Below are 12,339 nucleotides of genomic sequence, written 5' to 3'. Positions count from 1 at the left end.
AGCCCCTGCTCTCACTTCTGTACCTCAGCCACACCCATCTCTCAGCCTGTACTCCAGAGACCAAGGCTGACCTCCCTTCAAGCTTCCCAGTCTGTGGGATTCTTTCTAGAGCGCTCTTGCTCAGAGGTCTGGAGTACCCCATCTCTCAGTGCGGTCTACACTGCAATGTCACCTTATCTAATCCACTCTTCATAACAAGTTACTTTCCATGCACTCTTGTCTCTTTCTTCTTTTGGAGCTTTATTCTTTCCCAGTGATGTTTATTATCCCCTGTCACATGACATATTGAGACTTATTTATGTGTTGTCTATTGTGATAGTTAATCCTGGTTGTCAACTCGATTGGAGTTAGAGGTACTTAGGAAATGATGGGACACCTCCGGGTGTGTCTGTGGAGGGGATTCCAGAGAGGATTAACCAAGAAAGGAATCCAGCATGTAAGTGTCTGACACTGTTTCATGGGTTAGTGACCTGCACAGGACAAAATGGAGACAGCAAAAAAGTGTCAATGGTGTGCCTGCATTCTCCTTTACCTTTGTTTCCATTGGCCAGAAAGTGAGCAGTTCTCTCAAGCCCATGACACCTGCCTCAGCAGCCAGGGACAAATGACCAGGGATCAAATCAGGAGCCAAAAGAGTTTTTTCCTTCCTTTCTTTTAGATATTTTATTCATGGTGACAAAAAGTAACAAACACACATGGTTTTCTCCATTCACAGTCATACATGTGAAAATACACACATTCATCTCTCTTCACATCCATATATTCGAGAACAAAAACGCCCAAAGTTAGCTGAGCTGATGCTCTGGGAAAAGGTTAGGCAGAGAGACCAGCATCTGGGAATTCCAGAAACAGGACAAACCTAGGTGTGCCAAACCATGGACAGTAAGATTGGTGGGTTATTCAATTTCACTAGGTACATATGATCTGGCATACAAGCAGAACTAATCCAAAAAGCACCATCATTTCCCAAGTCTTGAAGTAGGATCAAGGACAACAGAGGTGCAAGACTGAAGACTTTAAGGTACAGAAGTAGGACCCAAGCCCTGTCAGCAAAGCCTCTGGTTGAAAATCAGGTCAGAAAATCACCCCCAAATGTAGCATACTTTTCTCACAGATTTGTAGAGTGATTTTCTTTCGGGGCAAGGTGGGTGGTGATGGTGGCATATAGAGCAAAGATCATGGACTTCTACACTGGCTCTTTTCTTTGAAGTGCTGAGGACAGGAACCATAGCCTTGTCTAATTTAGACAAGTGCTCTACCACTGAGCTACAGCCTAGCCAAAATATCATCTAGTTATAGAAATTATACTCAAAAATCTATCTCATGTCTATGAGCAAAATCCTTCTAGATTTCTAGGAGATACTTTTCCCAATATTCATAGTTGAATTCTCTGTACTTGGTCCAATTTCCTTATAACAGAGCTGTGATGTCACATATTTCTAACAATTTTAAATTTAGTTTTCATTGAAACAAGTTCATTTTCAACTTGATTCTTTATTGGCTGCATAAATGTTAATTACATTTTATAATTGTGAAAGCAATTACAACCTGCATAATAAACAGGCTCAGGAAAAAATGTAACTAGCTGCATGAAACATACAGCCTGTGGGAAGAGGGTTGTTGAGGAACTGGTATTCCATCATTAGCTATGCCTCTGTGATATTTTCTCTCAACACTTGATGTCTGAGACTCGAATCTAGGTTGACTCTGTTATCCAAAAGATGTAATATGCACTCTTAAACGAGCTCTTAAACTATTGAACAAATAGTTGCTCCTAGTTAGTGTCCTTAGCTGACATCCACTGGCTTGCTACTTGGAATTCAGCATATGCAAAACTCTTGTGCCAATTGTCTCCATCCACCACAACATGTTTTATCTGATATGGTTCATGGTTTGTTTACGTTAGTTTCAACAGAAAGATTTTTTAAAACAAATGAAAGGGGGCCAAGGATAATATTGACCTTAATGATCTCTCCTAGGGTCTGGGGAGATGGCTCAGTTGGTAAAGTGTTTGCTGAAGGAGCATAAGAACCTAAGTTCAGATCCCTAGCACTTACTTAAAAATAAGGAGCTTTGGTAGACGCCTGGAATCCATGGGGAGATGGAGACAGGAAGATCCCTGGGGATTGCTGGCCAGCAGTCCGGCATAATTTGCGAGCCTCAGGTTCAAGGGGAGAACCTGTTTGGAAAAAAAATGAGCTGAAATTGTGGTAGAGGAAGACATTCAGTGTTGACTGCCAGCCTCCTCACACACATGTACACATGAGCACAGGCACATACATGAAGACATATACACATATATACACAACACACACAAAGGACTTCATCAATATTGAACGAATGGTTGTACTCACAATCATCCTTAGCTGACCTCTGTCGCTGCCTGTTTTGAGCTTGGCACTATGCAAAAACACTTTCACCCATTGTCTCAATTTATCCTCATAGCATTTTTTTTCCCTTGAGGGACAATCACCAACCCTGTTATTTGTAGACAAATCAACTGAGGCTAAGAGAGCTACTTAGCAACTACGACCAGCTAAAATCTATTGCTACCCCCATTTCTTTATCCTCCAGACTGCCAGATAGCCTGGCTTCATTCCCCACTCCCCCCTCACTGAGCCCTTGTGATATTTTTTTTACTATCACAACAGAAAAGTTTTTTTTAAAATCACTCTCTCCACCCAAAGCAACCACAGGAATGAACAAGACTGAAAAATGAAGTTTTTTCAAGAACATACAGAGTGTCTGGCATCATCCTAAAATCCCAACCAAGGGATGAGTTGCAGGTACCACACATCAGCAGTCTTGAGGAAGTCCACTGGGCCACGATGTGCCCAAAGGACATTTTGTCTAAAAGTCATAATGAATTGACCTCTTCTTACTTTGGGACTAAAACTCAAATTTTATTACATCCATTGTACTTAATGGGACTTTTTAGTTTTAAAAAAAATGAATAAAGCGAAAAAATGAACAAGGTAAAACATTAAGAAGTAGCCATGAACAACTTCTAAGACACTGTTAATTCAATGCCCAGATTCATCAAAGGTTAAAAAATGTCATTCACTGTGCTTGTAGTTTTATAATAGATTAAATAATACAGTCATTATAAATTGCTCCAAGGATACAGAAAAGTGTGAGATAGAAGAAGAAGAAGGAAGAGGAGGAGGAGGAGGAGGAGGAGGAGGAGGAGGAGGAGAAGAAGAAGAAGAAGGAGGAGATCAGAGGAACAAAATCCCCAACCCAGTGACAAACACATTAATTTATATCTCATATTTGAAGTGCACAGATGAGGTTGTGATGTCATACTTATTTCTCTGTAAATAATAATCTCAGATTTCACCTTTGTGGAGGATGATGTGCAGGTACCAGGCATCATCTCCTGAGGGTGTTTCGGGAACACCTTCCGCAAATCCAATTAAAGTCAAGCAAACACTATGATGCAGGTTTAACTGCGTCCCATGTCAAGAACCTTGGTATTTAAACAGCGTGACTCATACTCTTCTCTTGTGAGCATCCACATATACTTTCCCAATAGAAGCAGCTTCACTTTATGCTTCTACCATATAATTGATCAGGGTTTAATTAAATTGAATTCTATTGATTTATGGCAGTGTGCTAAATTGAGTTGAATTAAAGAAGAGTCATGTGGGAATCACTGAGTGGTTGCTAACATCTCTCTATTCTGTGACACTGTGGTGCCTTCAGCATTGTGGTCATTATAATAGAGCAGAAAGATTTATAATTTTTAGAGACAACAAATCCCCTACAAGTCTCTGTCCACAATGGTACTATTTCATTCAAATGTCCAAAGTAAACAAATTATGCTGCCATAGTTTAACTTAATTTTAACTTGAAAGTTAAATCAAAGCAAAAGAACTCCCTTTTATTCATTTATGTGTATATATGTATATATATAGTTTTTATTTTGAGAATCATATCATAATCTGTGCCTAAAGTTCCATTCCTCTTATGACTGGAACTTCTGCTACTAAATATTTTAAATATAAAAAAATCTCCTGTTAGGAGATCTCAAGAAGTTCCAACTAAGATTATTAATTGTTAAGCATTTATGACTTCTCACTAATGAGTTCTTGGGCATCATTGAAAATCTTTTGTCATTCTGGTTCTTGAATGGAGAACAAAATGATATTATTTTGTACTCTTTTAGAGAGTACAAAAAGATAGCATCATCCCAAATAACACAAAAGGGGGTTCTGTCATGATAATCCCTAAAGTAGCACTGTTTATACAACAGAAGGTTTGCAAAGAACTTTGTGATTTTTTTTTCCTAACTACTTTCACAGCTATGCGATTTTTAAACTTCTGTCTCAAAACGAAAAGCACAGGTCTTTAATATGTGACATGGCAAGGCAATTGGTCTGTGTTCTAAGGTGGGCTTTACACTTGAAACATATTCTACTCTTCAAAAATAAACAAAGAAAGTCAGATGAGTCCTACTAGAAGGCAACTTCACTGCATAAAATGGGGTCTAGAAGCAAAATAAGATAAACCAAAGCCTGTTCTTTGTCCATAGAATAAAAAAAAAAAGCAGGAGAGAAATTATAAATCCCTATGGCTGGTAACTTGCCACCATCTGGCTCCCATAAACCCCCAGGAAGAGGAGAAAACACTTCAGGTGCTAAATGGGACAAAGGTTATAGCCCATATGTCAGAAACCAGCACATTCACAAGTAGGCACACCCACTTTTACAGTTGTTTGCAGATGACAGCAGGAACAGTTCATTTGGGCTCACTCTCTTCTTGACTAGGGTCAGAATCTTGAGTCTGTTCCAGGAGCCCAGACACAGGACTGTATTTCTCAGCCTCCCTTGAAGTTAGATGTGACTATGTGAAGATCTGGTTAATGACACAGAACCAAATTGTTTGTAGTGTTTACTGAAGAGTTCCTTACATGGCTGGAAATGAGCACCCCGTTCCCCTCTGACTTTGAACATGAAAATACAAACCCTCTCTTAGAGAAGGCAGATCAGAAAAATCAAGAAACTCAAAAGACTCCTGCTAGTTTTTTATTTCTCACCTCTGTGGCTAGTTTACTTAACAAAGAAACTTTTTTTTTCTTTTTTACCATTTATACAACTGCTATCTGAGAGTACAGTGCTGTTTACAAGGAAGCTAATCTGAACTAATGCAGATTAAGAACACAGACAGATTTATATAATGCCCCAGATGTATTGATCAGCCAATGTTTATACAGACTAATGAAAAAATAGTGCCCAAAATTGATTGTGTAAGTCAGCAGAAGAACGCGGCTGGGGTACAAGGAGTGCCAAGCAGAAGGCTATGAGAGGAATGAAATCCCTCTCCCTCCAGTGAGCTTGAACATAGATTCCAGAAACTTCTCAAACTGAGGAAACTCTGTCCACATTATCAGTTTTTTGGACCAAGCCCAATCTGAGATTTAATGCATGAAGTTTCAGCAAAAAATAAATAAATTAATAATAATAATAGTAATAATAATAATATTTACTCTATCCTTCTTCTGATATGTGCAGAAAAGGCTTCAAGCCCTTGCCCTTGAGACAGGAATATATTGTAAAAAACGGACAGTAAATTCCCGCAACTCTATATCCACTGAAACTAGATAGACTTGAACTTCTTCAGCTGCGCAGGTGCCGTGAGTATATGCATGAAGAGGCTCTGTTCTTTGTGTGTAAAGTCACTGTCAGCCTCTTTTTTCTGCTTCAACAAATGGAACAGATGATACCCACAATGTGAACCACTCATGGGCTTGCCCACGGTAAGAAGAAACCCCCAGCTTGTTAACCACACTCTGTCATTTTTTATCCCGCTCACACAGGACTTAGAGTAGAAATGACATTATTATAAAAGATGTAATGAGGTGACAGCTTTGAGTTTGTTTTACATAGTTATTAAATAATACTGAATCTTCATAAATAACTGTTCTTATTTGGAGTATTTGTTACAATGCTGATGCAAATAACTCTAATGTTCAGTAGTAGCTTGGAGAAAACTCATTCATTTCCTCAATGATCTCCCAGCCTGGGAGAACCTTCCCTGTGTAGAAAGCCATTCACCAGGTAAACAGCTGAGCAGATTTCCTTGTGCAAATGAATACTGAATAAAAATCTCCTTAATGAGAATAATGAGGATGATGATCAGAGCCAATTATTTCAAGCTTCATAATTTGTATATTAACTAAACATTCTCATAATTAAGCAAGTTAGCCCAGGGATATAGCATTCATTACAAGCTCCACTGTTTTTTTGCTTCTGAAATTTCTGCTCTCAAACATTCCTATGAATGGGAATCTGAAAAAGGGAAATTTTAAACAACTTTAGGCTACTATTAGTCTATTATCATAGTTATAACCAGGTGTCTGGAGGTAAGCTGACCAGAGTGAATGCGAAAACAAGGTAGACTTTTCATTTCTGTTGTGTGTAGCCTTGAGGTGGGTTCATCTCCTTGGGATCCCAAGATGGCCACTCCATCTTGATGGAGTGAAAGGGAAAGGCTGGAAGCAGAGAGACTAACAAATTGAGACACTTTCCAAAGTGTCAACAAGCTCTACTAGCACTTTTCAATTCTATAGCCGTGTTCCTAAGTGTCCTGGGGTTAGTTCCAGTTGCAAAAGATTATATATAGAGGCTATAGAATCTTGAGAGCAAAGAGACAGGAGAGTGGAAATGAAAGAGTAGGCAAACCATCAACACCACCTTGTATCTTCTAGGATGCAGAAGGGTAAAGAAACACTATAATTGACAAATTCTCGAAGTTTCTTTTGAAAAATCTGCATTCAGTTCTCCAGCAAGGTTCATCAAAACTCTATTTGAAAAACAACATGAACATAAAGACACATGCTTAGCGTTGTGGACCAATGCAGTGACAAGTACCTGTGTCTGTATGGAAGCACAAGCTGGACGCAGACTAACCTGAACAACAGACAGCTGCCTGAAGAAATCTGATGAAGGTGAGGGCAAGGATCCTGTAAAAGATGAAAGAGGGTTGAAACGTCGTTTCTACTATTTTAAGTCATTCTGTTTCTTGTCTATCCCTATAGCATCGTTGTTCAATTTACTTAACCTTCTGTTTTGCCCCAGATCTTAAGATTTTATTTATTTATTTATTTATTTATTTATTTATTTATTTTTTAAAGAGTCTGACAAAGGTACCACAGTTATTCTTTTCTCCTATCTTGTCAGGGCCTCCACTGCTCTGACCAGTGTGGCTCGCATTATATGGGTTATTTAGATATCAAATGTGCTTGACATCTGATGATCAGGTAATTCCTACCTCACACATCAACAAGGACAGCAATCTTGGAATTAGCAGATTGCTATCACTTTTGTGGATGATGTTTATGACTGAAGAACAACCCCTTCTTTCCAGGAACACACAGATTATCTCCAGAGCCAGCAACAGTAAAATGTTGTTTTAACCTTAGATAGGACTTTTATATTGGTCATAAGTTCTTAATATCTGTGGAAAGAGTTGATGGAGTCCTAACTTATAATACCAAATTGTGAAAATCTAAACGTTTGTTTAATTAGAAATTTCTCAAAATATTTTTAGCCATTAGATAAAATTCAGTGGTAGGAGGAATGGCTCAGAAGTTAAGAACACTAGATGTTCTTCTAGAGGATACAGGTTTGGTTTCCTGCACCCACAAAGCTGCTCACAACTGTTTGCAATCCCAGCTCCAGAGGATCTGATACCCTCTTCTGGCCTCCAGAGGCACCAGGCACCCACATGGCACACAGAGATAGTGCAGACAAAACACTCATACACGTAAATAGGCTGTTCAATTTAAAAAGAAAGAAAATGTCCAAAAATTATTTGTTCCACCCAAAGTAAAAATGACAACTTATTGATATTTACAGTGATCCTCACAGTAATCCCAGACAGAAATTATCCAGTTTTTAAGATGAATAGAAATACTAGTTTTATAGCTTTTATTACTCTTCTGTATAAAAATGAATCACCATTGTTTATAGATTGATAGGTCAAGGCAGCATATCATAAAAAATGATTCTCTCAGCAGAACATAGTTTTAAGATGGAGAGCTTAGACTCCAGCTTTTCGGCTAGGATTCCAAAATGCTTATTTTCCATGGCAAACATCAGGATTCACCATTCTTTGCTTTGGGTAGTTATTAACAGGCACGTTAACTGTCTTTGTCCAAAATGGAATTAGAGAAAGTATCCAGCTCTGGCAAGATCCTGTGTTCTTAAACTCTCACACCATTTGTTATCTGAAGTAAGGAAATACTACCAACTCCTGCTTTTTTATCAATTAGATTGATCAATCTGAAATGTGAAGCTACATGGCGGAGCAAGTGTGTGTTCTACCTCGAGGTTACTGCATATGCTAAAACCATCATTTCCATGAAAACCTGCTATAAAGCATAGGAAGGGGGCTGGAGAGATGGCTCAGCGGTTAAGACCACTGACTGCTCTTCCAGAGGTCCTGAGTTCAGTTCCCAGCAACCACATAGTGGCACACAACTATCTGTAACGAGATCTGATGTCCTCTTTCAGTGTGTCTGAAGACAGTGACAGTGTACTCACATACAAAAAGGATAAAACAATGAAACAATCAGTCTTCAAAAACCTTCAGGGAAAACAGGTTTTTTTTTCCCCCACACGCACAAAACCAAAACAGAATAGCACAGTGGTAAAATGAACACAGCATACAATTTACCATCTTTGTTGGCCAATCTTGGTTGTCAAGTTGACGGGGTTTGGAATTGCCTAGGAGATGTAGCTCTAGGAAGGTGTTTCAAGAATGGCTTAATCAAGGACGGAAAACCCAGGCTTGGAAGTAGGTCAGGTAGAGTCCTGGAGTGAATACAAAGAGGAAAAAATTGCTTGTAAAAATTTATCAGTGTATTATAGTCCAAGCAGGTATGAACAAGCAACTATATATGTCTGTCTGTCTGTCTGTCTGTCTGTCTGTCTCCTTATTTACTCCTTCCCTTATGGTACTTCTTATATAATTCTCCTTATATAATAATTCCTTATAATACTCCTTCCATACCATGATGATCTAAGTCTTCAGACTGTGAATGGAAATAAACCCTTCCTTTCTTAAGTCATTTTGCATGGTGTTTTTATTGAAGAAGCGAGCAAAACTATCAAATATATCCTCTTAACTATTACCCAGCATCCTCCTCACCCACCTCCAAACCACTAGAGTGTTTTTACCTTCCCCGCTCGCTAAATAGCGTCTTGGACTTGGCATCCCTGCCTTCTCCCCAGGATACACTTTTACTTCCTGTCTCTGTGAATTTGACTAGTCCGTAAGTGGAATCATATGGCTGGTATTTATCCTTTCCTGATTGATTTATTGAACTTAGTTTGCCTTCAAGGTTCATGTGTGTTGTGGTGTACTCTAGAAAGCCCTTTCTCTTAAAAGCCGAACATCCCACTGCATGTGCCCACCACACTTTGTTTAGTCACTGTTTATCTATAAGTACTTGAGTTGCTTCTCTTTTTTGACTCTTGGAAATCATGTTGCTAAGAGCAAGTGGGCACAAATACCTCTTTGAATCCTTGTTTTCAACTCTTCTGCTTCCTGTGATTTTTTTTTTTTTTTGCAAGAAAGCTGAATGTGGGTGTTCATTTCATACGCAAGGGGGGAAATCTCCAGGAATAGTCGGAAAAACTTCATACAACTAAAAAGAACAGAGAGTGAGTGTGGGGCAATATAAAATAGAACTTTGCCTCTGGCTTCCAAGATTTCTATCCTTCTTGACTGGATTACTTTCCAATTGCCTTATCTGTGAAACAAGGGCATTAATGATCTGATTATCAAGTCTAAGCACTAAGCAGCTGAGGACTGTGGCTTGCAAAGCTTAAACTAAGGCGTTTATGCAGCTCCAGGACTGAATCCAAAATTGGAGGCACTGTTTTTAAAGTTCACTCTTCAAGGTGTGGATTTTTCCCAGTTGTAGAGAAGGAGAAATTAAAATTTATTTTTAAAAGCCTTAGGGTTTTTCAAAAGACACGGTTGAGGAGAATATCAGGGCACCAATCCATCAATTCATCACAGGCAGTAAGCTTTCTAGAAGGAGAAACACATTCATCTGCACACTGAAGTGCTAGTCCTCAAGATTGGCCACCACCTTGTTCTTCTTAAAATAGAGCTTGACAGAGTCAGAGGGATGGATCAGCAATCAGAGCAGAGCTGCAGAGCACTGGAATTCCAGTCCCAGCACCCACTTGGTGGCTCACAACTGACTATAGCTCCAGTCCCAAGGGACTCAATGTCCTCTTTTGGTCTCTGTGGGCAGCACACATGTGCAAAGTGCACACAAAAAATACAAGTGAGCACACACACATACACATAAGAATACATTCTACATATTTAAATAGAGTTTAACTAAAAGAACTTCAACATTACATTATTAAAATGAAGTTTTTCAGATTGGATTTTAGATTTTCAGGGTGTGTGTGTGTGTGTGTGTGTGTGAGAGAGAGAGAGAGAGAGAGAGAGAAAGAGAGAGAGAGCACAAATGTGATAATGTTGGTGTCTAAATTTTGTAATAAACAAATCTTCAACTTTCCCCCACATTTGTTGGTTTATTTTACCAAATTTGGAAGACTACTCAGTTCAAATATATTAAAAATTACAAACTTTCCCCTGTTTTTTGTAAAGAAAACAGTTTATTTATGTCTGTCATTCTATAATGTTATCAAGACATCAAGCCATCAAGCCAACCCCCTGTTCAGGCATCAAGATCGGTTCTCCTGTGCCTCTAGCCCCTGGAGGAACACCTAACCTCTACTGTCAGCCTAGAACAGTGAAAATAGAGATTGAAACTGTGTTTCTCTACAATGATCCTTATGGCAAATTCCTCTAGCCTTCTACATTTTGTGATGCCCCACAGGATGCGTTCTGGTTGCAGCTGTTATCCATGTGCCAACAACTGCACTTTTTTTTTTTTTTAGAATGTTACTAATTTTATTATTATTATTGAATCTGGAGGCACAGTTGCATTCACTATGAGGAATCTCATTAAGCTATATGCTTATGATATGTCCACTTTTGTACATTATGCTTCATTAAAAACACTTTAGTGGCAACTGCACTTTTTATCTAAAGCATAATAACACTATACATCCCTTTCTGCTTCCATTCCTGCAAAATGTCCATAGCGAGCCATTATGTTCAGCCTTTGAGCCACAGCCAGGGGATATCCTCTTAACCTCCATGTCTCAGTTTCCTCTTTTGTAACAAGAGAGTCCAACAGCAGTGCCTTTGTGCATTCTGTAAGACAGTGATGGCTGTGTAAGTGGCCTGCCGCCGAGGGTACTGGGAACCTGTCCGTGATGACTGCCATTTCGCATTCTGCACTTCTGACCCTGACCCTCTGTCAGAGCTTACTCCCACTACCTCTGCTGATGATAGAACCCACGTGTGTCTTCTAATTCCAAACCTCTTTCCTGGCTCCAGGCCCTTGAAGCTCGCCTAATGCATTCAGGCACTGATTCCACAGTCTGATGGATTTCCAAACCAAGCACTGCCCTTTCTTATCACACTCTCCCAGGCCTCTGTCCTGCTTTTATGTCCAGCTGCCCAGCATGGCTCCAACACTAACATCATTTAAGGTTTGGTCTTCAAAAACTCTCTTTTTACAACCTGACCTGAGGAGACTGGCTGGGGCGCGTGTGGCTTGGCTGCTGTCTGAAACCCCAGAAGACTGGAGCCCGTACAAACCCTCGCACCACTCCTCTCCCAGTCGGTTCTGTAATAATTTCGGGCTGAAGCCATGTCTCTTGCCTTGAATCACAGGATTTCAGCCACAGAGCCAGGAACTGGAGCCAGCTCTCGGCTTTCCCATGGTTCTGTTCTACCCAGTCAACAATAAAAGCCAAAAAGAAAAAAAAAAAAAAAGACTCAGACATTTCATCAAACCTGTCTCTTGTGTCAAATAGCATTATTCTCAAATTGTGTAAGACTTATGTAAACACTTTCGCTTCACACACTGGGTTCCATAAGTACATTTTGCTGTGTGTTTCTCACTCTGCAGGTTTCCTATGGATGGGTGTGTTAAAAAGTGCCAGGACTTCAGGCTTAAGAAAACACTTACAGGGCAGCCATCCAGTGGCATTACAGTCAGCTTGTGCCCAGAGGCATAGAGCAGATTGTAGCAGGACCTGCTGGGTGATACTCGTTCACTCATTACCTACCGAGCAGCAGTGCTAACCTCTGGGCTGATTTGCTGTCAGACTTTCGAGGTGCATTTTTGATGCTTCCCAGCTGCGAATTTCTTCCGTCTATCCCTCCTCATCACTTTGACTTTCTTCTCGGCCACTCATTCTTCACAATAGCCACTCTTTCTTCTTTACTGCCCCATCC

General features: G+C 39.7%; 1 long non-coding RNA gene across 1 annotated transcript; it reads right to left on the bottom strand.

The window, feature by feature from the left end:
• Positions 1 to 2,119: 2,119 nt before the first annotated feature.
• On the bottom strand, positions 2,120 to 8,730 carry LOC114629122. The gene is made up of 3 exons (XR_003712603.1): positions 8,680 to 8,730; positions 6,912 to 6,964; positions 2,120 to 2,179 (listed from the first exon to the last, which is right to left on the bottom strand). It is a non-coding gene; the product is annotated as an uncharacterized LOC114629122 (long non-coding RNA).
• Between the last annotated feature and the right edge of the window lie 3,609 nt (positions 8,731 to 12,339).

This window comes from Grammomys surdaster, unplaced genomic scaffold (genome assembly GCF_004785775.1).
Source record: "Grammomys surdaster isolate TR1022 unplaced genomic scaffold, NIH_TR_1.0 278, whole genome shotgun sequence".
Classification (NCBI taxonomy): domain Eukaryota; kingdom Metazoa; phylum Chordata; class Mammalia; order Rodentia; family Muridae; genus Grammomys; species Grammomys surdaster.
This window is presented reverse-complemented; position numbering and strand designations above follow the sequence as displayed.